Here is a 25757-nt window from a genome sequence, read left to right on the forward strand (position 1 = left end):
GTGTCCGGTGGGACTGCGCGTGTTTGGTTTTCCTCTGTCCCCAGAGCGGGAGGGAAGGGAGGGAAGGTGAAAGGCACTGCTCAGCCCAGCTGGGGGTGGGGTGTGTGTGTGTGTGTGTGTGTGTGTGTGTGTGAGAGAGAGAGAGAGAGAGAGAGAGAGGCAGGGAGGGAGAAAGGGAGGAAAAGGAGAAAGAGAGGGAGAGAGAGAAGGAGAGAGAGGGAGAGAAGAAAGAGGAGGAGAAAGGGGCGGAGGGGGGAGAGAAACACGGTGGTCGAAGCTGCTGGTTGTCCTGCTTAGCCGTCTCGCACTCCCCTGCCCCGTTTTCTTAGCTCCCCCCGTGGGAGATGTGGGCAGCAGACAGGCCAGGAGAGTCCCACGGTGCTGGGACGCAGGGGGCAGAGGGAATGATGACATCAGAATGAAGAGTGCCTTCCATTGGGTGCCGCGGGGTCCCCAGCCATCTTGGATGTAATTCCCACAACAATGTTCGGGGTCTGGTATCACCTTACTCCATTTTTGAGATGAGAAAGCTGAGGCATAAAGATAGAAAGATGCTTTTCCCTGCAGAAGTGGGAGTTTGAACCCAGGTTTGCCTGCCCCCAAAGCCTGCGCTGGGAGCGGGGTTCTGCCAGGTCCTACCAGGGTCTCCTGGGTGCAGCCTCTGCAGGCCCTGGGGATGGGTTTCCTGAGCAAGCAGCTCTGCCCTCCAGCTCAGTGGGGATGGGGCGCGAGGCCTCCCTCCCGGGCTGGCCCTGGGCCCTGGGAGGAGTCACCACCAGTAGCACAGTGGCACCAGCCACTTCCCACACTCAGCCATGAGCTGAGGCCCCCAGCCCTCCTGTGAGGTCCGAGGGCGCGGCCGCTATGACCGGAGCCCAGGGCCGAGCCCAGGGCAGGAGCTGCAGCTGGGGCTCATTGAACAGCACGGAAACGCCCACAGTGAGTGAGTTTGCCGACACCCAGCTCTCTTCTGGGTGCAGGGAAATGGGTCCTGGGTGAGGGACCACTGCCATCTCTCACAACCTCTGCCTCGGGCAGCTGGCGGGAGTCCCCAGCAGGGAGCAGAGGACGGGGATCTCGTCCCTGGGCAGGGGCGCCACCCGAGGGCCCCTGGGGTATTGCTGCCCACACCCTGGGAGCAAGCCCTCAAACACTGCAAGGCCATGGTTCTGTCTGCCGCTGGCCCGATTAATAATCTACAGTCATGGTTCACAGTAAAAACTTGTGACTGGAAGTACCAAACTGAGAACCCGCTTTTCCGCCCCGAAGAGTTTGCAGGCTGGTAGTGGACGTTCCAGTAATGGGTGTGGCCATGAATTAGCATAAACTCTTGCCCCTCCCCACTCCTGCCGACTGTGCTCCCCAGAGCAGGGGAGGTGAGAGGACCCCCCACCCCAAGGGAGGCTGCGCCTGGGGCCCCGGCCTGCCCTGTGAATCCTGAAACACCGGTGGCTTCCTCCAAAGTTTGGCATTTCACTGGTGGCAGCACGGTGACCTCGAGTGAGCTCCCTGTGTCCCCAGCCCAGTTGCGATCATGCCCTCATTCCCTCTTTTATGGGGACTCAGCTAATTCCGTGGGGGCTCCCCTTGCTCCCCTCCCCCCAGTCTGATTGTCGCCAGCCTGGGTCAGCAGCAGAGACAGGGTGAGGCGGAGAGCACTGGCCCAGCACGAAGTGTGCAGGCGTCTACCTCTGTTACTGCATCCCTGGCAGACATCACTGACCGACCACTGAGCTCTGCCCCTTCCCTCTCCAGCCCAGACGGACCCAGAGTCTTACTCATAACCACTCCAGGCAGCTTTTGCCGATCAGTCACATTTGTCATGTGAGAAAAGCCTGTTTGACATCCTTGTACCTGGTGCCCCCATCAGAAAAGTCTCAATTCAGACCTCCTCCTTTTTAAAATTTTTTTAAAAAGTCAGGATGTTCTTAATTAAAAATGAACTTCCCTGGTCTAGTACCTGGGTGAGACAAGCTGACCCCCAAAAACTGGTATTGAGGTGAACCCCCAGATGGGACTTGTAGGGGAAGCAAAATGGAGGAGGAAATACTAAATTATGAGTGTGTTAGGCTGTTGGCGGGGGTGGGGGGAGGGCTCTCATAGACTCTAGTTGCAACGCGTGCTCATTTTCCAGGTGAGGAAACTGAGATCCCAACAGCTCTTGTTCTCCCGGTGGATTCAGGGAGTTAGTTTTAGAAGTGGAAGCAGATCAAGAAGTACAGATGGAGCTTTGCTGTTAAGAGCTTGGGTGAGGTCGCTGCCCCGTTCCCCCTAACCATTGGTAAAGGGGGAAATTAGTCCTGGAACCTCCTGTGCTACTTGAAATGTTAGACATTCTAGGAAGTGGGCTCCTCTCTGGAAGGGAAATCCCTACCTTCAGCCACAAGTATGAGAATCACCTCTGCCACCATCTGTGCCTTAAACAAATGAGGCGCTTGGCTCTTTCCTCCACCTGAGAAGCCCAAGGAAGAGCATTTGGCTTCATTTCCTCAGGTATGTTGGAGGCCTCGTTTCTGCAGCTCTCTCCCCTTTGCCTCATGGTCCCCTCATGGCCCAAGATGCTTGCTTCGCCTCCGATTTTTCATCTGCGTTCCAGGTGGGAAGAAGGGGATGAGCTAGCGGAGCCTGTCCTTTTTCAGGAGCTTTCCCAGAAGTTCCACCCAGGCTTCTGTTTTCGTCTCAGTAGCCAGGCCTGTGTCCCATGGGTCCCCACATCTGCGTGGAGTCTGGGAACATGCTGCCCCAACAAGATGGGGTTCTCTTAGTTAGAAGGAGTGGCGTGGAGCAGCCCTTAGGCGCCTCGGCCTCAGCCAACCTGGCCCTCCCTGTCTTGGGCTCATGCTCAGTCAGCTGAACTTGGCGTTCGGCGCTGCAGTGTGGGAGCAGCCCCCTGCCGCTGCACGCCGCCTGTCTTGCCCGTAAACAGCGGCCCCTGAGTCCTATGATCCCTCCCTGGCCCCAAGGTAGTGCGGATGTTCCTTCCACACTCAGGACGCTCCTCAGCCTTTCTGCTTTGTACTGGGATTCAGCCTCAGAAATTCATGTTGGGTTTCATTTCTTCTGGAACATGAGGAACTTCTGGGTACAAATCCTGGAAAAAGAGGCTCTCCGAGCTTTTTCAGGCTGCACCCCCCATTGTCTCACAGACCAGAGGCCTTGAAAGCGATAGTTTGAAGACATGCCCACAGATGGCTCCCATCACGTGGTTGGCGGAGCCCACGGAGACCCCAGCAGAGGCCCAGATTCCAAGGACTTAGACGGGCCATCATTTCTCCCTCAGTCCCAGTCACAAGACAAGTGCCTTCTGTCTGTCAAAGTAAGAAAAAAGGAGAATTTGTTTTTAACGGGGGAAAAAAATCTCATGGTCTAAAAACAAATCTTACAGCAGAGCACCCAGAGCCTTGAGCAGCATCCTCAGCGCCTGCCTTTTGGTTGCCATGGTAACATCCCAGCTGCTCACAGGTTGGTACTCAACCACCTTGTCCAGACTGGAGATAGTAATCACACAGCGGGACCTCAGGGTCCCCAAAGTGTCCTAGGCCTCCTTTCAGGAATGGTCACTGCTGAGCTCTGCGACATGGACACAGGCCTGCAGTCCTCTTCCTGTTGTGGACAAAGGGATGGAAGGAACATAAACTGAGGGCCCTGCTTCCTTCCAAAGGCCCCGCTAGGGAATCTTGCTCTTGCTTTCAGGTGCTGAAACCAGAGCACAGAGAGGGTCAGCAACTTGCCTCAAAGCGACCAGCTAGTCGGTGAGAGGTCCCTTCGGGACTTGAACCCAGGAACGGTGGGCCCCAGGCACCTCCATGGGACTGCACCTCCGCTGCCTTTCTCTCCTTCGTGGGCCACAGGCACCGCTGCTCGGGCGGCTGGTCATCTGGTTGGGGGTGTCGGTCCAGAGCAGGGCCTGCGGGGCATCTTCCCAGTGCCCACCCCCACGGGCATCGGGGGCAGGCAGCACCTGAGAGAGGGGCCGGGGATGGAGGCTGGTGCCTAGAGAAACAGAGACAAGCAGCCTCTTGTGGGGCAGGTGGGGACAGTCAGCTTTGTGACGCCGCTGCCTGTGGAGCAGCTCTGAGTCCTTTCGCTGGGGAAGAAAAAGAGGCATTTTTTCTCCAGAGGCAGTGGCTGGGTGTGTTCCCGAGGTTTCATTGTTAAGGAAGAAGTGGACAGAGGAAGTTGGGTGTAGGCAGATGTGTGTGTGAATGTGGGGTGTGTGAATGTGGGTGTGTGAATGTGGGGCATGTGTGTACTACCCGCACGTCTCCACCTAGAAACCCAGGCCAGGGCCCTTGTTTCCAGGCCTGAGCTTCCAGGCGGCAGACACAGCCAGCTCTGTGGCCTTCGGGAACGTCGGGACGACCATGGGGTGCTCCCTGATTCCAGTGCTTTCTGTCTCATGTAGGAGCAATGGGTCCACCACCCGGCCATTCCCTACATACGGGGAAGGTCCAGGGACCCCTGGCATCTCTGCCTTCTGGAAAATCCCTTGGGCTCTTCTGGAAACAATGGCATCGTTTTCCTCGTATTGCATATAACCTGCTTGTGAGCAGGGACCCAGCTCAGTGGGCCACAGGCACCGCTGCTCGGGCGGCTGGTCAACCTGCCTGTGTCTCTCTTGCTCTGCGTGTCTGTCTGTGCATCTTTGTGTTTTCGAGGCCAGGGATGGTCATCACATTTGTCAAGTGCCTAAGGTGCCAGAAGCAGGGGAAATAGCAAGTTTCTAGTACCAGCTTTGGAGGAACAAGTACTCTCCCCGCCATTTCAAGTCCCAAGACCAGTTATGCCTGTGGCTGAGCTGATCTGGTTAATGAGCTGGGCGTGGCGTGGTGGGGAGTGTGTGTGTGTGGGGGGGGGGGCACCGGGTAAGTGGGTTTTGGCGTCAAAAGCAAATTAACTTCATTGTTTATCATGTTCTATTATGTAAACAGTACACACAGGGACCATATCCACTCCCATCACAGTATTTGTGATTGTAAAACACGCGTTAGCAATCAATTATGCTTTCTGGGAAGGCAAGCGGTGTCGGAGCCAAATGACTATCCCGGAACATGTGCATGTTATCTCGGTTCAGGTCACATCCAAGACCCACCAGAGCCTCCTCTGCCTTCCCTGCCCAGGAGGGACGTGAGGACCCTTCGAGTTTCTACTCAGTGCTTCATTTTAAAGTCACGTTGAAGTTTCCATCCTCCCCCTGTTGTTTAAGTCGGAAGTAGCAGTGTTCGCAAACATGGCTCGATATTTTTGTTGTTGCTTTGTGTTTTTTACAATGGATCTGCTATATGTTTGGAAATAAAAATCTCTATTTTGGTCTATGAAAGATGGTGTGGTTTGGAAATTCTTTTTATGAAGAAGTAGAGGTTTGTCCGAAGGGGGATGAGGAGGAAGGTGCCACATGACTAAGGCTGCCTGAGTTTAATTCTGACTTTCCAGGCAGAACTAGCACCTGGTTTACGCCAAGATCAGCCTCGGGGTGACAGCATCCCTCAACCCAGTGACAGCATGGCTGTCACCCAGGAGGGATCTGCAGCGACACCGCCCGCAGCTCCCCCGGCCCCTGGGTCATAGGCTCAGGGCCGGAGGGGCAGGCCCTGAGGTTTGAAAACGCCTCCTGTGCTCCAAGTAGCTTAGCAAGATGGCCCCAAACAGACCCAGGCGCCAGGCAGACAACAGGAGGCCCTTCCAGCCCTCTGCTCCCCCACCCCCGGATCAAAGCCCCCTGAGGATGGTCCGTTTAAGAGCAGTTCTTAGTGTTGGCGATCAGGTTTCCCAGCCCACAGCTCATTGACACTTAGATTCAGGGGACATGGGGGATACTGTCCCCAAGTGCAAGGAGAGGCCTAAGAAATGGGCAAGTGAACCAGGATCCACCACTCGTGAAAGCAGGCTTCTAACAACGGCCTTGGGGGCCAAGCAAAGGACACTTTATGACCAGAATCTACTGACAAAGGCATGAAGTAGACACTTCCATGCTGAACCCTTTCTATGAGCAGGATTTAAACCAGAAAGCCTTTGCATCTTGTGTAATTTATTTTCCCCACAAATGGAAAAAACCTGCCATTATTTTATCATCATAACACATGTAATCTGTTTCCTAATCTGTCATCTTAAGAAACCCTTCTCATCTTTCCGGAGGAGAGAGAAGGACCCCTCAGCTGAGAAGCAATGCTTCTGTCATCCTTCATCCTTGAGTAGCAGGTAAGAGGCAGAGACCAGGTTTTCCAGGGGTGTCCAAACTTTTGGCGTCTCTGGGCCGCACTGGAAGTAGAAGAGTTGTCTTGGGCCACACATTAAATACACAAACACTAACGGAAACAAAAAAGTCTCATAATGTTTTATGTAAATTTACAATTTCGTGTTTGGCCGCATTCATAGCCATCCTGGGCCACATGTGGCTGCGGGCTGGGGGTTGGACACCCCTGTTAGACTTTGCCTGCATCTAAGTGAGAAAGACTCCACTTTCTGCATCCCAGATCCGATTCCACGGCACATGCCCTGGAGTTCAACACCGTTCAAATCGCCCTGAGTTTTCGGCTTAGAGGAGCAGCTCTGTAGACAAAGAGCAAAGGGTGGCAGCCCAGTGCTGTCAGGGGACGTGAGGGGCTTGGTTTCCATTGGTGGCCTCATTTCACGGCAAGTGAGACAATGACATCATCAGTATGCCAGATCCCATAGCTGCTGCCGTCAAAGAACAGAAAGACAGCAAGAAAAACCTTTGTTCGCTCTGAGGAATTTGCAACTGGAAGAAGCATGTCCACCAAGCATCTGGGGACCCAATCTAGAGTCTTCCAGGAGTGCCAAATGCCCCAGAGTAGCCCTTGCAACTCTTGCGGCCTGGGACACAGGGGCCCCTCACCTTGAATGAGTCGTCCGAAGAATAAAGCATATTCTGTGGTAGAAGACAGACCTTTGCCCTCTGGGATTCCCTGCCCTTCAGGTGTGCATGGAATTGGTCACGGCCTCGCCTGGCTAAGCCGATTTTAAAAGCCTTACTCATACAGCATGCAAGTGCGCCGTGCATCCTTTACAATAACCAAGTGTGGTGTGCGTGTTACTCCCACAACAGAGGCATCACACCTCAGGTCGGGAACTTCGGCGTTAAAACATGGTTTCAGTGGGAAAACTAGATTCAGCCTCCCTTGTTTTATTTTAATTTCACACCTTTTTGGGAACCCGACCCATCGTGAAAGTGACATGAAACACACACATGGAGACAAGACCTTCCCGGAGCCCTCCCTGCCCCGCCCACTTCTGGCTGGGTGATTAGCTCGCTCATGTTTATGCTGATGTGATTTTTTTTCACAGCCAGGCATGTTATGGAAGTAATTATCTTACCTCTGTTTTCATCTGTGGTTTCCAAGCCCAGCCGTGACGTGTTCAATTGGAGAGATTCATCATTTCTGGTGGATACCCCTTGGTGCGAACGTTACTCAGCTACTTGGCCTTGTCGGCCTCTCCCATCACCGGCTGGCCAGCCCTGGCCCCCACTGCCCCGCGCTGTGACCTTCCTCCCCCTGCTTCTCTCGATTACACTTCCAGGGGGCCACCCGACTTTCTCAGGCTTCCTTTGCTGCGATCTCACCTTGCATCGCACGCTGCGTGCTCCCTGGTTGCTGCTGCCAGCTCCCCCTTGCCCTTCAATCTGGCTTTCGGCTGCCAATTTCCACCAGGACACCAACGGGGAATTGTTCCACATTGTCCTCTCTCACGTGGGAAGCGCTCATTTCCCATCCTGGGGCATGTGCAAACAATCGAGGCCCCTTTTGCCTTGGAAGGAGGTGAAGGGATGACAAAAAGAAAGTTAAAAATAAAAAAAAAAGAAGCTGAACACAACATGGTACCTTGGATCACATCCTGGAACAGTAAAAGGACACTAGCAAAAAAAAGCCAACAAAACACAAAAAATGTCTGTAGTTTCATTAATAACATTCATCTGTATTCACTTCTGGGTTTGGACAAGTGTCCCATGGTTATGTAGATGTAAGCATTGGAGGAGACTGGGTTAAGGTTATATGGAACGTTGGTGCTATTTTTGTACTTTTCTAACATACTCCAAAATTAAAAAAAAAAATTTAAGTAAAGTTTTTTTATGGCCTTGGGAAAATGTAAGTATTCTCTTTTGCCCTTAACTTGCTCCCTTAGAAGTGGGGATAAATCTGTTCTAGGAGCCGCCTGGGCGTCGGCCTCACCTGTGTTTGGCTCCCAGCCACCGTGCATGTCCGAGGTACTTGGCCTTGGGAGAAGTCTGCGGTGCTCCTGAGTGGCACCATCCTCGGAGGGCCGTGGCGGTGCGGATGGAGGGGCAGCGTGGGCACAGGCTCCTCACGGTGCTGACACACAGCAAATGCTCAACCATCGGGGGCTAGTTATTCACCGCCCATCCTGCCGCCTCCTCGGTCAGACAGGTTCACAAGAAACGTCTTGTTTGAGCCACCTGAGCTTGGAGTGCCCAGGATACTTAGTTTACCCCAAAGTTCTGCCCCACAACTTCTGCTAGGGGTCACAGGTGTCCCCTAGGGGCTTACAAGTGTCCTAGGGGTACGTGTTGAGGGAAAATTCTAGGATCAGTTAAGGTTCGGTTGCAGACAACAGAATCTGCTCTCCTAGTTAAAGGAGAAAAGGATTTCTTATGAGGTGGCTCGTGAAATTGTTGGAAGGGCTAAAGGAGTGGATTCTAGTCCGGCCCCCAGGACACGCTTCCTTTTCCACTGCAGAAAAGAGGAGGTCGCCCCCATGAGGAGCGACCGAACCAGTAAACCGCCACCGCTGCTGCCGTCCGCCCACAGCAGCTAGCCAGGTGCCCGCCTCGGGCCGCCTCCCTCCTGCACTGAGGGCCGTGCAGGAGCGTCTGAGGGGCGACACCGAGCCCGGTCCAGGGCTTGGCAGCGAGGGGGAGCAGAGACGACGCTTTAGCGTAACCCTTTCTGCAGGACAGGAAGGCATCTTGCAAGGAGTGTAATAGGTGACGAATGAGCAAACCCACAGTACCCTCCACAGGCCACATGTCTGGGGCTTAATACTCATACATGCTCCCATTTCTGTGTCTGAATTTCCCAGTGAAAACAGTGGCAGAAACAAGGAACTTGCTTCTCCAAGGGTCTACCCCCCCGCGCACACCATGTGCGCTCAGCCGTGGTGACCAGTGTCTCACTGGTCAGTACATCCATGTCTAGGCTCAGTCAGTTTTCTTCCTAACTTGCTGTCCTGACGTCTGCAAATTAAATCCTGAGGTTAACCACGCCTGTCTTTGCTCCGGATTCTCGTCCCATAGACTCAGGCGTCTGCCTGTGTTGATGCTGGTGTCCTGTGGGACAGGGGCCGGCTGCCTGTCCTTCTTGTATAGCCCAAGAAGATAGAAATGATTTTTAAATTTTAAAATGATTACATTTTAAATGGCTATGTAAGTATGCACATAATAGTTTCAGGTTTGCCCCTGAGCTTATGAAGACCTAAAATACCTCCTGTTTGGCCCTTTGCAGAAACGTTCGTCGGCCCTGCCCAGGGGTGTGCTCGCGCGGCTTCCTGCCTGGCCCTCCTCGTTGGCCGGCCAGGCCCCAGGCCACAGGCCATGGCCACGTCCTCCTGTGAGGCCAGCTCCCCAGCCGGCTGGCCCTGAAGGGGGCCAGGGAGAAAGCACGATGGACCGGGCATCAGGGGAAGTTGGCTCCAGCCCCAGGATGGCCACCCGCTTGCTGTGACTCTTGGGACCCCAAGCCCCTTCTCTGTGCCTCTCATCCCCTCTCTGCGAAACGAGAGTTCAGGGGTGAACCACCGGGGAGACCGCCGCCAGCAGCATCGACCCTCTTGCAACAGCTGTCCCCACGCGTGCGAGGGAGCGTGGAGAGAACGGTGCGGCAGGCAGCGCCCAGGGACCTCAGGGTCCGACCCGGATCCGTCCTTCGGGTGGGGGCCGTGGACGGTGAGCCAGGCTGTTGCGCCTGCACACTCATGGGCAACACACTGCAGACACGCGCGCACTCTTGCACGCATGCGCCCCATACACCTGCATGCCTGCACACACATCAAACGCACCATACACATGCCTACACACCACACACACCATACACAACATGGACACAGGCACACACCTGCATGTACACTCTGCACCTGCGTGTGTGCATATACCACATACACCAAACACACACATACAGATACACACAACACAGAGACACATACAGATATTCACACCGCACACGATGCCCATACACACAAACCACACACAGATGCACACAGCCACACCATGTGTGCAGACCCACAGAGACACACGCACGTGGCCCTCTCTGTCCAGCCTCTGTGACTGCCTCTTGAGTCGCTAGACTGGGCGCCCCATCAGCGTTCTGGGGCATAGCCCTCGGGGATCCCTCCTTGAGGTTCAGACTGATCATGTCAGCTCTTCAGAAACCAGAAGACTGAATTGGGGGCCATCTCTCTTGTGGATATCGTGCATGCTTGGAGCATTACTGTGGGCAGGGAAGAGAGTGGACTATTTCCCCCCTTTTTAAGCCATTGAGTGGGCTACAAGCACTTACATGTGGTATGCGGGCCAGCAAGGGGGGCGGCCAGAGCTGACAGAGCCAGTGCCAGCATGCCGCAGGCCGTGCTTTTGGGGCCAAGGAGGCGGTCGGCAATGCAGCGGTCGTAAAGAGAGAGATTGCATTTAATTAAAGCACCTTCTTAAAATCACGTGTGTCCTGATAGGCATGTCCGTCTGAGCAGAGGCCCAGGGGCCGAGCACAAGATGTGTAGTCAGGGTTGCCAAAACACCTCCCACAGGCTACATTTTAACATGGATCAAACCCCAGAGTTACCCAGAAGTTGCGGGAGCCGCGGGGGAAGCCCTGTATTTTGAGGGCAATGCACACCAGATTTAATACAGTGATAATGCAGCCTTCACAATTTGCTGGGCGTTTCCACCTGTGTTCCTTCATTTGGTTCTTACAATAGACATCAAAGTTATTATTGTATCTAATCCCCAAGGCTATTAGGTGCAGAAGAAAGAACAAGGTCTCAAGGTTAACAGAGCAGAGCTGGAGAATCTTGAACAAAACCTCTTAGCCTGAAGCTACCTGCTGGGCTAACTGAATGCCTGCCTGAAACACTGTGTTAAGAGGGACTCTGAGGCTGTAATTGAGCTCCAAGGTCTCCTGGTGACGTCCAGCAAGGCAGGGGTCGGGGAGGGGCGTATTTGGATTCCTTTCTTCAGCTTTAGTTACTTTATCTACAAAAGTGAAAAGATTGCTCTCACGTGGGGCCCATAAATCAACCGGCTTCCACAACCCAGACAGGAAATACCACACTGTTGTGTGGGTCACATCCCAAATGAGAGACTGCAACAAACATGAAAAAATATCATGAAGGAAGGTTGGGGGGCCCTGTCCAGTTGTTGCCAGGTGGGTACGCTGCCTTTGGTTTGCTGAGCCGGATCGTTTCAAGATCATGCAAGCCTTCAAATTTTAATGTCAATTTTTTTTTTCAATTGACAACTAATTTGAATGCTTAAAAAATACCTGTTTGAACCTTTGTGGGGGGTGGTGATGGCGTGCTGGACGTGGCCCACAGGCCTTCACTTTGCATCCTTTAGTCTACATGATCCCCCGGATGCCTTTCGTTCAACATTTCTAAAAGTCTGTGTGGGATGCAGATCCACAGACCATGCGCATGTGACCTCTTTCTCTGTGACCCATTATTCTAAACCCAGCCACTTACCCACTTGGCCTGAGGTCAGTTGCAGCTCCTGCTATGTGCCTGTAAACCACAATCTCACTCGGGTTTCCCAGTGACTTTTCCAGCTGGTTCAGAGAGGGTACAGATGTGCCCGAGTTTGCACAGCACGTAACCGAACCGCAACGTACTCCTTGGTGATCTTTCCCAGCTTCTGGGCTCTGTCGGTGGACGTTCCATGACATAATCGGCACTAGTGGAAAAACATTCTCCAAACACGGATACCTGCATAAAGCTGGCGAGGGCTTCAGCCCACCCAGCGTCACATCTAGAGCCACCATGGCACGTCCAGTGTTCACGGGGACTGTAATATGATCCTTTGCAGTGAGCAGCCCAGCAGGGCTATCGGGGCTGGGTAGGTACCTGAGGTCCCTGGACAAGCAGTCCCTTGGCTGCCTTCCAGCCCGTTAATTGTCCTAAATGGCTGCCTGGTTTGGGCCGCTGGTGGGAGGTGAGAGAGGGGGAGAGGCCCTGAAAGGCGGTATCTTTCCCATCTGTTCCGCATTACCGTGCTGTGAAATATTTCATGCTCTCCATTGTACCACCAAAAAGAAAGGCAGAACTAATCTCTTTGTTTAAGGTTATTAACTGGCATTGCTGGCGATTAAACAACACACTTATTTTCTTATAACTGGAGGAGACTGGTTCTGTGGGAGGTTTGCAAAAAGGACAGACTCTTCCCATGAGGCCAGAGAAGCGTCCTGATGCTGACGGAGGCAGAAAAAAACAGCAGCTCCAGCAAGTGGGGGCGGGAAAGAGAGATGCTTTGCAATAGTCTCGGCCACGGAGGTGAGAACCTAGAGGAGACGGAAGACTTTCTGAATTTCCATCCATCTATCAGTCTATCTATCCACCTACCCATCCTCCATCCAGCCATCCTCCATCCATCCATCCATCCATCCATCCATCCATCCATCCTCCACCCCTCCATCCATCCATCCATCATCCATCCCTCCCCTTACCCTGTTGCTGGAAGGGGGCCACCAGCCAAGGGATGCCCATGGCCTCTAGAAGCTACAAAGGACTAAGAATGGCTTTTCCTCAAAAGCCCCCAGGAGGAACACAGCTCTCTTAATATCTTGATTTTAGCCCCATGTTTGGGCTTCTGGCCTCTAAACCTTGCGATAATAAATCCATGTTATTTTAATTCAGCAAGCATGTGATAGTTTGCTACAGCAGCAGTAGTAGAAACCTAACACACAGTCTCACATGAGCATGGACTGAGCTGTGGTCACGGGCAGGCTCCACCCTCTGCCTGACGTTCTCGGGGCCACCCTGGTGACAAGCACCGAGGGTTGTTCTGGGCCCACCTGAAGCTGGTCCGTTCCAGACAGAGGTGAGACCTGTCAGGAGACTGATGAAGTCAGTCTCTTTACCAAAATGGAAATTGTTGTTAAATAAGAGCATAAATATTTAATCACCACACTGACTACTCTTTGCATAACAATTTCGAGTCCAGGTTCAATACGAAGCAAGCTTAAAATAAACACAACGGCCAGGTGCACGTGCCCCGCCTCCTCTGCAGAGGGGGCTGTCGCCCCGAGGCTGCCTCGCACACGGTCCTGAAGAGCAGCCTTGCAGCGTTTCCAGGTGAGGAGGAAGAAGTGCCAGCTACCTGTCCACAGCCTTCCAACAGCACTCACGGCTCCGACATTAAAAACCTCACCTCTTTGCTCCGAAAGGCCCTTCGAGCCAGGCCCCGCTGTCTGAGGCGAGACGTGGCCGTGACACAGTTTCCTTGCACCATTGGCTCCTCGTCACTCCCCAGACAGCAGGCTTCAGGAAACACTTTGAACTGGTCTCTCCATTGCTTAACCCCTCACCTACAGCCTGCATTTTTCCCTCGTCCAGGCTCACAGCGGAAAAGAGGAGGCAGCTTGTGTGAGGGCCGGCTCTGCAGGACAGAGGAGGGCTGTGCCCGCCCACCCGCGGGGGCGCGTCCTCTGACACTGGCTGCTGCCTGGCCCCCTCCTCTCTGAGGCCTTGCCCATCAAATCATCAGTGGCAGCGACCGCCTTCTCAGGAAAGTGCTCTCACTTTTAGCACCCCATCACCTCCTTTGAGAGCTATCCCGGCTGACCTGCCACTTCCAGTACCCAGCCGATGCGCCATCTGAACCCTGAGAGACACCATCAGCTGAACCTTGAAACAAGTTCCATGGACGTTTCTTCGGTTGGGTGGAGGCGTGAAATGGCCTAGCATTGGAGAGGCCGGAAGTTGCCTTAGGACGGCTGGAGCGTGGGGGCAGGGGAGAGAGGATGACAGATGTGGAGATGGAAAGAACAGCAGCAGCCAGGTCACGATAGGGAAGTCACAAAAAGAACACAACAGTCATAGTTATAACAGCTCGTTCTCACGCTGGGCTTCCCACGTGTCAGACATGGTATCAACTCAACGCACCGAATCCGGATGCTGCCTCTAGGACGCAGGCGCTGTTGCCATTCCCATTGTACAGATCAGGAAACTGAGGCTGCCCGGTGCCACCCATTTCTAAGCCAGCTCTTCCAGCCTCTTGCTATTTTTGAGGAATGCCCCCCTTCCTCTGTCGTACCCTTCCCATACCTTCCTCTTGGGAAGGTTAGCCAAAACTGGCATCTGTGGTGTGCCGTCACAGGCCCTACCTGGCGTGGGGCAAGCGGAGGAGCTGCCATTTGTTCCAATAATTGGATCTTTGTTTACCCTGTGGCACCTGAGCCTGCCACCCAAGTCCCACACCTCTTCGGCCTCCAGATCCCTCTAAGCCTCAGCCAGGGACAACGTTGCCCTCTTGCCCTGGGGACATTTGGCAACATCTGGAGACTTCTTTAGTTGTCACCACTGGGGAGGGAGCATTATTGGCGTCTGGTGGGCGGAGCAGAGAAGGAGCTGAACACCCAATGTTGCCCTGGGCACCCCCGCGATGAAAGCGATTCAGCTCCAAATGCCAACAGGATTGGAGTGCGGGGTGGGGGGCTCTGCTCTAAGCTCTAAGAGCTATCAGCTTCGTTCCTGCCTGACTTGTATCTCGTCCCTCATGTGAGGGTCCCATTTCTGAATCCCCTCTTTGGTTACACCCATGAGCGCTCTTTGCTGCCTCCACTGAATGTCTGCTGCCTCCCATAGTTCCCTGCTGATCCTGGCGTCTTGCCCCAGCAGCCGCCTGCTCCTGGTCACCCTCGCCATGGGCCACTGACCATGTGGACATTCTCCCACCACCTGCAGCGGGCCCGCCCCACCCACTCGCCCTCCGCAGGGCCAACCTTGCCGCGTGGGCATGGCTGTGGCTGCACCCAGGTCTTGGCCGAGACCAACGGCAGTCCCCATGCTCTGCCAAGAACAAGCGGATCCCACTGGAACGAGGCTTCTCGCTCCGGGACAACGCGTCCCGCTCAGGACGCCGCCCACCCCGCTTCCTGCCGAAGCCATTCATTTCCTGGGCATGCAGAGACCCGCTTCCCTGGGGTTCTGGAGCGGGGGCAAGCCTGGCCATAGAATGAAAGGAGCCGGTGACCCATGCCTAAAAATAAAAATGTTGCCCAAGTGTCGGGTCTGACAGAGCGCCTGACGCAGAAAGCAAACCCATGGCAACCGGGTAAACACACTGGAAACCTCTCCACACGGCGGATTAGGACGGATCTCAGCAGGGCCTCTGGAGACGCAGAACAGCCAGCCTCCCCGCGGTGCTCTGGTTTCTGGGCCTGGGCAGGGCTGGCTGTGGACACGTGAGAAGGGCAGTGGGCTCCCCTCACCTGGGCCCACGGGTCAGGGCTTCCACTGCCCTGGGGTGGACAGCAGCTTTGCAAGTGGATTTCCACTGAAACAGGCGGCACCTAGAGGATAAATATGGACACTCTGTTTGGGTCCCCAGTTAAAGCAAGGCTCTTCCCTTGGAAAAACCTGTGTTCTGAGTAAGCCGGACAGAACTACCCCTTCCTTCCCTCAAATACTTTCCTGACTTTCGGTCTTGCTTCTGATCAGTGCCTTGCCCCAAACGCCCTTTTCTGTCATTTCTGCACAGTCGAATCTGACCCATCCTTCTGGACTCTGTTCACTCCAATCTGCTTGGTGTCCTTAAAGAAGATGATAGAAGGACACACAAGAAGATGGCCTTATGACCATGGGGGCACAGGTCAGAGTCATCCAGCTGCCAGGCAAGGAACGCCCGTGACCTCTGGCCACCACCAGTGGCTTGGGGAGGGCACAGAACGGACAGAGTCTGCCTCACAGCCCTCGGGAGAAGCCAGTCCTGCCAAGGCCTTGATGTTGGGCTCCCGGCCTTCTGAACACCACGAGGGTGTATCTCCATTTGTTTTCAGTCACCGAGTTTATAGGAGTTTGTGACAGCAGCTCTAGGAAACCACGACACGGAGTGTTCACCTGTCTGGGCTTTGGGTTCCTCAGCTGTCATCCAGGGATCGGGGGAGGGAAGAGATGTAAATGCACCCGGCACCTGGTAGGTGCTGAAATAACACTAATGGAACGTGAAACCTCAGGGAAAATAAAACAGAGGCAGGGAGATATGTGTAACCCCAGCCCAGCCAAGGGGTGGCGATGGGGACCCCATGTGAGAGGTCCATTCAGCAAAGGCTCCTTCTGGGCTCCTGCGTGTGTTTATGCCCGGCACCTGTCCTGCAGGCGGGCAAGGTTCTAGGACGCTCACTGGACAAGAGGATAGAAAGAGAGCCAGCCAGAGAAAACACGGGGCATGGAAACGTGAGGCAGCCATCTAAATACTTCTGAAAAACCGAGGAGTCCCACCCAGCTACCCCCCAGACCAGGCAGGGAGGAGGTCCTTGGCTGTCTGCACACGCCCCGCACCCCTTCCCAAGTCTTCTTAAAAGAGCTGCCTTCTCCTTGAACTGCTCTGCGTGGCATCCTCCTGATTCCAGTACAGCTGCCAGTCCAGTTCCCTGTCCTAATGGGTGGACAGGTGACCCAGGCCGGGGCCGTCAGAGCCGCGTCCCTCTGGCCACCCTAAGGTAATCACACAGCAAATGCAGGGGACGCAGTGTGGCCAGTCCTTAGCTGGGATTCTCCATAGAGTGTCTGGGAGAGGAAAGGCCCCTTTTACCTTCAGGGTGGCTCAACTGGGGTGACGTAGCACCCAAAGCCCTGTGCACCTGTCGCAGAAAGAGCTTGGCCTACAGAGGGAAGCCAAGGTGCGTGAGTGTGTATGTGTGTGGGGGGAGGGGCAGAGAGGGAGAGGAGGCAGATAGAGGGAAACTGAGGCCTGGCGACCTTATTCAGTCCCGAGCCCAGCCCAGTCGTGGAGCCCCAGTCACACAAGCCAGTAAGTCCCCATCCCCACTTCATGCGGCTTTGGTCAGCCTGCCGTCCACAATGGGGAGCCCTGCTCCCCCCGGGGGGTTGGTGGACGTGCAGGGGGTCGAGCAGGGCGGCTTCCCTGGGAAGGGCAGCCCAGGGTGCCAGGAGCGGGGAAGGCGGGGTGGGGGTGGGTTTATCCCTCCCCGAGGCCTGAGCCGCTGGAGGGATCTGAGCAGGGTACCACGAGGTCCGCTTCAGGCTTTGACAAGGCCCTGCAGCTGCTGCAGGGATGTGTGGTCTGTAGGGGCAGGAGGAGAAATGGGGGTCTGTTCCGAGGCTGTTCCCGCAGCCTGGGCCAGAGGAGCAGGGGTGGCCTCAGCCTCTAAATGCCCAAGAGACTCACAGTCCAGGTGGAGGGGAAGTACGGGTCAGGGGTCCGAGGTGAGGCCAAGGATGCTGTGAGAGGGGAGCGTGGGGGAACAGAGCCCTGCCCTGAAAAGCCCAGATCTGGGGACAGAGGCAGGTGAACAGAGACAGAGGTTTTCAGGAGGGACACTGTGTCCCACTTCTGGGCGCTTTAAAAGGAGCAGCCTCTCTCTTTCTCTGCCTTTCGCTACAAAGCAATCCATGTTCCATGTCTCACTCGACCTGCAGTTTATTTTAATCATGAAAACTATTGGATGGTTTAGACTCCTCCAACCGAGACAAATGATCTGCGGTGAGATTATCACTTGCTGCCAGCACTTTCATGGACAGCGGAGACCAAAGATGATGCCTCTGCTCTCCCTACCCTGGCCTTTTCTAGGTGGGAGCCGTGGACCCAGACAGCCCTGGCCCAGGCCCGGCCTTAGCCTCGGACAACCCCGGGGAGCCTCCCCAACCCCCACACCTGCAACCATCCCCTGGGGGGCTCGGACGAGCTGAAGCCCCACATCAAAAAATGCTCGCTTCCTCAGCCTGCGTGTAAAAGCTGGGACTGTCTGGGCTCAGGAGGACAGTCTGCTGCCTGACAGAGAGTGGCTTTAATGGACTCAGGACACAACCCCCAGAGGACACAGCTTGATAAATTAATCCTATTTTGGAGTCTTCTGCTTCCCTAATTGCAAGGAAAGCAAGATACTGAACCTCGACGACCCTCTCATCTTCCCCAAGGGCCTTCAATCCTGCCAGCAAGTTCTCAGATAATCAATGTTTCTCTTGTGAAGCTTTCGCATTCCCTTGAACAATAAAGGGGCCCTTTGGCCTCACTTTATCACATTTCATGACAGAGCTGGGCCGCACTGATGGGCCGGGTGGGGGATCATAGAAACGTCTGCTCAAAAGCAGGAGATAATGCCCACTCAAGACGAGGTTCAAACGGCAGCGTTCCGCACAAAACAAAATCCCGGCCCCACCGCCCCCACCAATAAAGCTGCCGCAGAAACTCAAAGCTGATTTGGGCCCCCAAAGAGAAAATTAAAACCAGAAACCGAGACACATATACCATGCTTTGCTTTGTTTTGTTTTGTTTTTGTATGTGTGCATTTTCAAAGAGAGAAAGGCAAATGTCTTTTTGTTAGGGCTCTACTTTCCACGAGGTTAAACACACTGAGTCATTGTTCCCAAGAGCAAATATTTGGACTTTAGAGACTTGGCAATATTTTGAGGATGTGCATACAGTTCCAGTTTTTTGAACAGGAGACGAGGACTGGAATTCCCCAGGGGAGGTACTGTCTATCTTGTCTGTCCTGGATCCTAGCCCTTAGCGGGGAGCCCGCCCAGAGCACATGCTCACCCAGCATTTGCCTGACGGGCAGGTTAAGCCATGATCATAATCAGTTTGTCAACCACTTGAGAGTCCCGCTGCACTGTCGTTGCTACGTCAACGGAAAACCCTAACAACCCAGGTCCAGCCTGTCTGGGCTCCGCGACAGACAGTCACACAAACGAATGCACTCACACCTGCATTTCAATCAAGTCCACGTCTGGCCAGCCCCTGTCTGGGCTGCACGCACCTCCCTGTTCTGAGTCCGCTGTCTTCTCATTTCTCATTTGAGGAAGGTCACATGTGTGTGGAAGCCAGTGCCTTTGGTTTGCTGCTTGTCAGTTACACGTAGGCATCTAACCTACAGGAATACCCTGAAATTTCTAGGGAGAATTCAAAGTCAGGGGTCTACACATTTCCAGCTGTGTATTACAAAGGGCCCAGGACTGGACCCCACACTGAGAAGAAACTGCTAGAAGGAGAATCCAAACTGAGTAATATCGGAACCAAGTGAAGGAAAGTCAAAGGCAGACAAGAGCCGGTGGTAGGAACAGAGTCAGAAAAGTCAGGCAGTCGGATACCGTATTTTAAAATATTGCATGCAAACAGCAGAAGAAGGAGCTTTGTGCTTTTTTTTTTTCTTAATTATAAACAACAACAAAGACGCCATGAGGAAATTGCCAAGGCAAGCCATAGACGAGGAGGAAATACTTGCAACGCATCTACCTGACAAGAGACTTGTAACCAGAATATGTAGAGGACACTTATAATTGAATAATAATGAAACAACTCAACTTTTAAAAATGGTCCAAAGACTTGAACAGACACCTCACAGAAGAAGGTAGGCTCATGCCATTGAGACGAGATACCACCATCTGTCCGCCAGAACAGCTCAAATGAAAATCGAAAGGACCAAGTGCCGGGAATGAGGGGGAGCGACTGGAGCGCACCCATTGCTGGGAACACCATTTCTCACAAAGTTAAACAGAACGCTACCCTGTGTCTCGGCAGTGCAACCCCTGGGTATTTACCCAAGATGATTGGAAACATATGACTGTGCAATAGACTATGACTTGGTAATAAAAAGGAAATGTTTGTGAAAGAAGCCACAGAAGAGAACATTCTATATGTTTCCATACACATGAAATTGCAATATAGGCAAAACCCTTCTGTAGTGGTTGGAATCTACTGGAAGTTGCCTGGCTGGGGTTGGTGTGTGTATTTGACTGGAAATATTCTGATGTCACTCAGGCGACAATTCATCAAACTGTATATAAAGGACATATCAATATGGTAGATTAAAAATAATAAACTAAAATGATAGTTCTATATACATTTGTACAAATAGTGGGGTTTGGGAGAAAGCTAATTAATCATACCTCTTTTTGTGTTCAGAAACAATTGAGAAGCAGATCTAGGATCCAGACAGATGGAGATTTTTTAAAAAGTCAGGTTTATTACTGAAATAGCCAGATTAAAGAAGGCAGCTGAGCCATGTGACCGCAGCTGGGGTCCCGGATGCTTCCCCTCCCCCACCAGAGCTGGCACAGCAGAGGCACTCAAAGCCGGGCCACACACTCGTCACACCCAGCACGGGGCACAGGGATGAGGCTTACACTGGATTCTCTGGGAGCAGAGCCTGCAGCGCAGGCTGGGGTGAAGGTAGTTCATTCGGGAGGAGGCCGCAGGCAGCAGGAGCGAGGGGCCGGGAGGATACCGTTCAAGGGAGCCCTATGGCGTTCGCTGCCCCACGCTGGGGCCCGATGCCACGGGACCCCCTGAGAGGCGTCTGTGTGTGATGCCTCATGGAGTTCTGCCTGGAGGAAGCCAAACGGGGACATGCACCACCGGCTCTTCCTCCACGCGTGAGACAACACAGCTCTAGACTTTCCCAAGGCAGAGTGGCGTGGGCTGGGTGGCCCATGGCTGCAGAGGAACTGGGGCAAAGCAGGCCCTCAGCATCCGACTGGAGCTCCCCAGGCGCAGAGACCCCAAATGACCCACCTTAGTACCCCCTGGTGTGTAGCTGGGCACAAAGCAGGCACTTGGTGTCTTTTGCCTACAGCTAATATGGAGGGAAAAGGCTTTCCATCTATGAGGGGACTGGTGCTGGGACAACCTCTCAGCCTCAAGAGCACTACCAGCTGTCACAGAGGGCGTCCAGGAGTGGGAAGCTCCTCCCACAAGAGAGGACTGCTGTCCACGAGGGAGAGCACAGGATGGGAGCTGGAGAAACTTTTTTGCACAGATCCAAGCGTTAAGCACGGAACCAAGGTCAAGGGGGAGGCTGGTATGGGGAGGGCGGAAGCAGGTCCGCAGGGAGGAGTGAAGGCGAGCGGGGCAGTACCAAGTAGAGGGCGTTGCGTAACCGGGCAGGGGCCTGGGCGCCCACCCCGTCCCTCGGGCCACCCTGGGAAGATATTTCCTGCCCCGTGGGCCCTCTCCGGTGTCCCTGGCTGGCCGCTAGCTCCAGCAGCTGGAGTAACCCTGGAGAAAACACACAGGGGGAACCTTCAGAAACGAGGAGTGGGGTGGCTGGAAGAACACCCCAGCTTCCTGCCCCTTGTTGGGACAATTCTGAGGGGTGCTCCAAGTAGCCTCTCAGAAGGTCCCCAACAGGACTGAGCTCCCTGTAACCCACAATAACTCACTCCTTTCTCCCTTCTCCCCTCCCTTACCTTCCCCCTAATCCACCTCCCATTGAGCCAATTACACGCAGGTCTCGGGGTCCACTTCCCAGGGAACCCAAACTATGGGTGAATGTATGACTACAGCGAAGGACAGCCAGGATGAACGGCCAAACTGTGGGAAAATTGACAACCCGAGCACCGATGGACTGAAGTCCACTCTCACCCTCTGCCACGAGGCTCCCCCTCAGGTCTGTCAAGTATACAAAATAAAATTTAAGTTCTACCTGGCGACATCCTTCCCGTTGTTAACTATGCTAGTCCACTGGGACTAATGACAAAGTACCACGGACCAGGGGGCTTAGACAACAGAAATGTATTTTCCTCATAGTCTGGAGGCTGGAAGTCCAAAATCAGGGGGTCAGCAGGGTGGGCTTCTTCGGGGGCCCCTCTCCACGGCTTGTAGACGGCCGTCTCCTACCTATTCCCTCACCTGCTCTTCCTTCTGTGCCTATGTGTGCCCTAAGCTCCTCTACTTACAAGGACACCAGCCACACTGGACCAGGGCCTGCCCTAGTGACCTCATTTTAATTTAATCAACTCTTCAAAGGCCCTGTCTCCAAATGCAGTCACATTCTTAAGTACTGGGGGAGGCCAGGGCTTCGAGGTAGGAGCCTGAAGCACACAATCCAGTCCATCATACTAACTTTGAATCTCTTATTAAGAACGGGCTGGATGTTCATTTGATTTGGGGGCCAACCCAGTGGAGAGAGGGCCACACAATGCATAGGGACCCTCCGGGGCTGCCACTTCCTCCCTGCCATCTGCTGCTCAGAGCTGAGAGTGAATTTGACTCCCACTGGGGTTTTTAAATTGAAATCTCCTTGCAGAATATTAATCCCACCTGCCTCTTTCCTATTCCAATACCAAAGGAGTTGGTGGTAATTGAGACCCAACCACTCAATCTCATGAGCAAGCAAGTGAGCGCAGGTTCTCAAGGTGCAGACGATTTGGAGTGGTTTTTATTCATGTTTTAACGTCTTCAAACTCCAGAGCATTTCCCCGGAGCACAGGGGGGCCGGAGCTCTTTCCTTTGCACCTGCTGCCCGCAGACACAAAGCTCTGTTTGTGTCCCCCTGGCTGTGGGGAAATGGCTTCCCTGCCACCTCATCCACCCACAGGCCACTAACGCCCAACACGAGGTGAGGAGCGAAACAGGCCAGGGAGGCGCTGCCAAGCCAAACACAGAGGGGCCGGCGCGGGCCCAGCGGAGAAACCAGATTCCCCTGGAATCGCTGCTCCCGGGCCGTCTGGAAGGCCGGCTCCCATAAAGCGGCTCCGGAAGGCCTGAAGGACCCCCACGGCCCTCATCTCGATGGAGATGCCAATAAAAATCTCAGAACATCCAGCCTGCAGGCCCCTCGGCTCTGCCCGGGGGCCATAAACAAGAATATGAGCCACTGGGGAGCCGGGAGGGAAGAGGCCTGCTCCGGAGAAGGCCACCAGCCAGCCAGCCAGCCGGTCAGAAAGTAATGGAGACGCCATTAGGGAAGGGCGGCCAAGGGGAAAGGGAGGCTGAGGCCGGCTGAGCAGGAGGAGAAGCGCCGGCCCAGGCCTCTGCTCCCCACCAGGCCAGGGCTGTAAAATCCATGGGAACTTCAGGAAAGAATAATGACCGCCAGCAATGGCAGGTTCCTAGAGGGACCGGCCCCAGGAAGCAACCATAGACACTGGCTGTAGAGGCAACTGTGAGGTGCTTGGGGACCCGAGTGCGCTCGGCCACGGAGGAAGATGAAATGTCACGCGCGTGCATGTGCGCTCTCGAGCCCGCGCAGGTATCTGAGTCCGGGCAGGACTGCCGGCCCTTTGTGTGCATGAGCACAGGTTTGTGTTCATGGGTGCTCGTGTGTGCGAAGGCACCCGTGCAAACGGGCATATGCGCGCACGCACAGAGAGCTGCCAGCCTTGGCCACTCAGCATGGAGAGGGGCCCAGCCGCATTTGAGTTTTAGACAAAACCAAAACTTTTTTGGTATAAGTATTCCAGGATATTCTATGGGACATACTTAGACAAAAATTATTCCTTGTTGATCTGAAATTCTAACTGTGTAAGTGTGTCCTATATTTTATCTGGTAACCCTATGTGTGCGTGAGTGTCCGAATTTAGAGTGGCACAAGATACCTGAAATTATAATGGTAATGAAACAAAAATAGTTATATTATATTATTATATTACAGATATTATATTATATTATATTATATTATTGTAGTATATTGTATTATTAGTTAGTATGATAGTCCTCAAAAGCTTTCCTAACAGGTGGTTGGTCACTCTTTGTAAAAGAAAGGGTTGTTTGCCTACAAGGTTCACCTGTAACCTAAATGCATTTAATTTGCAAATTCATCTGCGGGCCTTGCAGAGAGAGAATAACACATGCAAATAGCGTGCCTGTACTTTCTGCTGTTCCACCCAGTGAGCGTAGTGAGTTCAGCTGGGCGGCTGGACTTGTGCTCCCGGACCTGTGCTCCCCTCCCCCAGCCTCTGAGCCCCACACCCCGCCCAGTGGGAGCACAGGTCACCTGGGCTTCTCTGTGGCGTAGAGACAAGCCACCCATTTCCCTGCCCGATGACACCGGCCCAGAAGCGGGCTCCTTCCTTCGGGGCTCCCCACAGATACAGACAGCCGTGCGGAGGGGAGTGGAAAAAGCTGGTTCGCACCTTCTGGGCTCCGGAGGACTGGTGGTCTAACACAAACACTTGTTTTCCCTTTGAAAGCAGACTCAGCCTGCAAAGGGCTTCTCTGGGAATTTCTGTTTCCCAGACTCAGCAGATGCATGCCGTGCTCCCCGACCTCACCGCAGAAGCGGGGTGTTGCGGAGCACAGGCGGTTTGGGTTTTAGGCCAGGGTTTCTCGCCCTGGCGCTGTTGAAATGTGAGGCCAGATCATCCTTTGCTGTTGGACACCCGTCCTTTGCCTTCAGGACGACGTGTGCCATGTGATGACATGTAGCAGCCCACGCAGCCTCTATCCACCAGGTGTTGGTAGCGCCCTTCCAACATGACAACAATAAATGTCTCCTGGGAGGGGCAAACACCCCCATTTGATAACATTGGGTTGACTAAATGAATGTAGTTTTTAGTTCCTGGGGAAAATTCTAAATTTAGTGGGCTTATTTTTTAAACCCGCACCCAATAATACGTTTATTGATTTTTAGAGAGATGGAGGGGTGGGGGTGGGGGGGAGGGAAAGAAACATCAATGTGAGAGATCAGCCTGCCCCCAACCAGCCCTTGTGTTCTGTGGAAATGCCCAGGGGACTAGAGAGCATCCTTATTTCTAGTGGACATTCTACCCAGGTGAATGTGTGCCCTTCTGGAAGCTTCTCTGTGTGCGAGATACCCAGGATCACGTCTGCTCCACAGCAAGCCTACTAAATACTGGCTGGGAGGGACCGGGGGGAGAAATGAGAACCACCTTTTCTGTGAGGGAAGAGATTCTCAGCTGAAAAGCTGCCCACATGCACAGCCTCTCCGAGCGCCCCGGCACGGCCAGGAGGCTGGCGGCTGTGGGGGCCGTTGCTGGGTCGGCTGCGTGGAGCCCCTTTCACTCCCCTGGGCCAGAAGGCCAGATGGTGTGTTCCCCACCACCACCCAGCTCATTTGTGCAGAGGGCCCTCTTGCTTTTGTTCCCCGAGAGGAGACGCTAGGGTTAAGTCAGAAAAACGGAAGGAAGAACCTGGCTGAACCAAGCAAGGCAGTCCTTGGCAGGACGCGGCTCCTCCGGCGACACAAAAGGATTCACCTAGGAAAGGGGCCAGCTCGGGACAACCTTTGTGAGCAGTTCCTTCTCCGGAAGGATCCATCAGGCCGGCCAGCGGAGGTGCCGGCCGGACTGGGGCCACTCCTGCAGGGACACTGGTGGCACCCAGGTGGCTGCTTCCGCTCCAACTCTTCGCACTGCCCAGGGAGGGGCACTGCCACCTGCACAGGGGCAGAGCTCTAACGCCGGCCACGCTTAGCGTGACCCCTGCCCCAGGCATGCCCCAGGGGGCCAGTTTTTAGCCCTGTGGTGGCTCAGGGTACTGGTGTTTGCAGGCCACCAGGCCAGGCCCACCTGGCAGCCCTGTGTGACACCTACTCCGTGCATCCTTAGGGATGATAGCCACGATCGTCATCACAGCTGCTGTTACTGAGCACCTACTATGTGCCAGATGCTTTAACATCACAGGAGCCCTCTGGGTTGGGTGGAATTACCCCCATTTCACAGATAGGAAAGGCAAGTCTCAGAGGCCACATAGTAAGCTTCAGACCTGGGTTCTACGTACCCAGGTCCTGGCTCACTGCACAGCCTAGCTCCCCTCTTCCCAGCCACACTGCCTGCCCCCGGGCCAAGGCTTCTCTGACAACCTAGTGCAGCTAACA

This window comes from Pteronotus mesoamericanus, unplaced genomic scaffold (genome assembly GCF_021234165.1).
Source record: "Pteronotus mesoamericanus isolate MK-2021 breed Mesoamerican mustached bat unplaced genomic scaffold, CSHL_Meso_final contig_182, whole genome shotgun sequence".
Classification (NCBI taxonomy): domain Eukaryota; kingdom Metazoa; phylum Chordata; class Mammalia; order Chiroptera; family Mormoopidae; genus Pteronotus; species Pteronotus mesoamericanus.